We start from the raw sequence: 3089 nt of genomic DNA, 5'->3' as shown, positions 1-3089 counted from the left end.
GGGTGATTTTAGTTATATATTCAAATCCTTTTTCAAGATTTGAATGTTGTTTGTTTGGTGTTACATGGTGGGAGATAATTTTGAAAATACTTTTCTGTAGAAGTATTGGGAAAATAGTGCTTTTTTGTTATGAAAGTGCTTATAGAAATAAGTGTTGTACTCAAACATACTACTCTGAAAAGTCATTTCAAACTCCTTCATGAGTAGGTTAGAAAAATGTTTTACATGTAGATTGATAAACAAATTGTTCTTTCTATCTTTGGTTATAGGTCTATTGTTGGAATTAGATATTGATCATTAATAAAACTTGTATTTCTATTTTCATTATTATATTCTCCCTTTTCTTGAAACATGTATGCCTTTGTTTATACTTTGAAAAATTATGCTTGTTTTCTCTATAGTATCCTTATATATCTTTTACTTTTCTTTTAACACATTTGAATTCTTAATCTAATCTTAAAAATTAAAAAAATTTAAAATCATTTTTAGTCTTTAAACTTTCGTGTAATAACAATTTAGTTTCTGAATTTTGATTTGTTGTTATTTAGTCTCTGAACTTTAAATTTTTTTTAACAATTTAGTCTTTAAACTTTACTATGTAACAATTTTGTTTTTGTACTTCAAAATTTGTAACAGTTTTATCCTTGACTAAATTGTTAAAATTGTTACAAAATTAGAAGTACATGGACTAAATTGTTACAAAATCGAAAGTATATGGATTAAATCGTTACAAACGAAAGTTCAAGGACTAAATTGTTACTTTCATGAAAGTTTAGGGATCAAAAATATTTTTTAGATAGAAAAACTGAGTGCCAATTGGGTAAATGATTATACGTTTATTTTCTAAAAAAATAGAAAAGGAAAAACCAATGGTTACCAAAATGTTGTCGAGATTTTTTTTTTTTTTCAAAGAATATGTAATGTGTGTAATAAATATTTAAAAAATTGGGATCAATTACAAAATACATGTGTCTTCAATCTCAAATGGAAGACATGTAAACTTGGCTAAGATAATGATACTTATTGATCCATCGGGTGATGTAAGCTATTTTGATTGAATTGGCGATTGTACTTAAAACTAATTTAGCCTCAACTCACTAAAAATGGGATTGGGCTAAACTTAAATAATGTAAACGTATATTTGAATTGACTTTATTTATTTAAATAAATATTTATAAGTAAGTAAAAAAAGAAGTGTTTATAAATACTTAAAAGGTCAATCAAAATGGACCCTAAACTAATGGAGAATAATTTGGTTTAAGTCTAGATAAGCCAAGTCAAGACCAAAGGCAATTAAGTCCAAGCGAAAATAAGATCCACTAATACTACGAGGTTATTTGGCGCTAAGTTGAGATAGTATGTCCAACGTTCATATATTGCATTTGGTATAAGTTCATATGTCTGTGTTTGATATAGAGTTGGTACATTTTTTTTAACTCTAAGGCCCCATTTCATAACCATTTCATTTTTTTTTTTTTGAAAATTAAGCCAATTTTCTCTCAATTTTATAATGATTTGCATCTTTCTTAAGTAGAATGGTTAAATTCTTAGCCAAATTTCAAAAGCAAAAATAAATTTTTAAAAGCTACTTTTTTTGTTTTCAAAATTTGGCTTATTTTTTAAACAATTAATAAAAAGTAGATAATAAACAAAGAATTTTGGAGAGTGAACTAGTGTCTGTGGGCTTAGTTTAAAAAAAAAACAAATGGTTATCAAATGGGCCTAAATAATCTATTCTTATGATTATTATTTTTGTTTTGAGACTTTTTTATTCAATAATTCTATCCATTTTTGTTTGAAGAAAATATGAATTGCAATTTTTTTTTCTTTTAATTTTTAAAGCTTTTCATTCATTCTTTTTTTCTTTTTTCTTTTTGGGTAATGAACAAAGAATTAACTCATTACATTTTTTGCAAAAATATGGTTAAAATAAGAAACAAAAGAGAAATCAATACTTTTTTGTTCCTAATTTTTCTCCATAGACTAGGGGTGTACATGGGCCGGATTGGAAGAATTTTGTGGACCAACCCAAAAATTCAGGTTGTTCCTAAATAACCTGAATTTTTGGGTTGGTCCACAAAATTCAGGTTGGCTAATAATGAACCCTATTAGTTCATTTTTGAAGGGTCAACCACAAATTTTTCGGGTTGGGTCATCGGTTCTGTTTTTTTTTTTATATATATATAATATATATATATATATATATATATATGTGTGTGTGTGTGGTGTGTGTGGTGTGCGGAAGACAGAGTCACAGAATTTTTTTTTTTTAATATATATGTGGATGTGCGCGAGGGCCGCCCTTCAGCCGAGGGTTTCTTCATTTTATTTGTTTTCTTTATATTATATATAAATATATATATATATATATTATAATAATGGGTCGGGTCGGGTCGGGCCAACCCGACCCTAATACCTATTGACCCAAGACCCGACCCGAAAAATAACATTTTTTTTATTCTTTTAACCCAACCCAACCCGGGCGGGTTGGGTAGTTCGGGTTTGTCGTATTGGGTTTTATGTCCTAAAACTCGTGGTATGTAAACAATGGAGCTTATTCTGAAAATTCAATAAATATGTTATTGAATAGATCTAATAGATCTATTACTTGAATAGAAATCCAATAAACCTAAAAGTCCATTGACTATTGGATGAGTACTTGAACTTTATGTGGAGACATAAAGGTGGATCAGGTTCGAGTAAATAGTCAAAATGATCTATAGTACATGGATAAGGTTGGGTACCTTATTCCCTTATTCTGGTAACACTATTAGATGTGACCTGCTCTGTAGTTGTTACAAGGAATTGTAAAGTGCTACCAACGAAGTGATTCTAATTCGTTCATGTTGGATATGAGGAGTGGGGGTGTCCTTGTGCAAAAGAGTTTGTACAAGATCGGACCACGAAATGAATCACTCTTACTTTATAACACTGTTTACTGTTTAAGACTGACTATTTCAAAGCGATAACCTAGGTAACTTGACCTTAATCCTGAGCTAACTATGAACTCCTGTTTATCTGAGATTGCCCTTATATTTGCATAGGTGAAGGTTGGCTCAACAGCGCCGACTCAATATGACTACCATTTT

This window comes from Benincasa hispida, chromosome 10 (assembly GCF_009727055.1).
Source record: "Benincasa hispida cultivar B227 chromosome 10, ASM972705v1, whole genome shotgun sequence".
Classification (NCBI taxonomy): domain Eukaryota; kingdom Viridiplantae; phylum Streptophyta; class Magnoliopsida; order Cucurbitales; family Cucurbitaceae; genus Benincasa; species Benincasa hispida.
The sequence above is the reverse complement of the archived record's forward strand: the minus strand, read 5'-3'. Positions refer to the sequence as shown.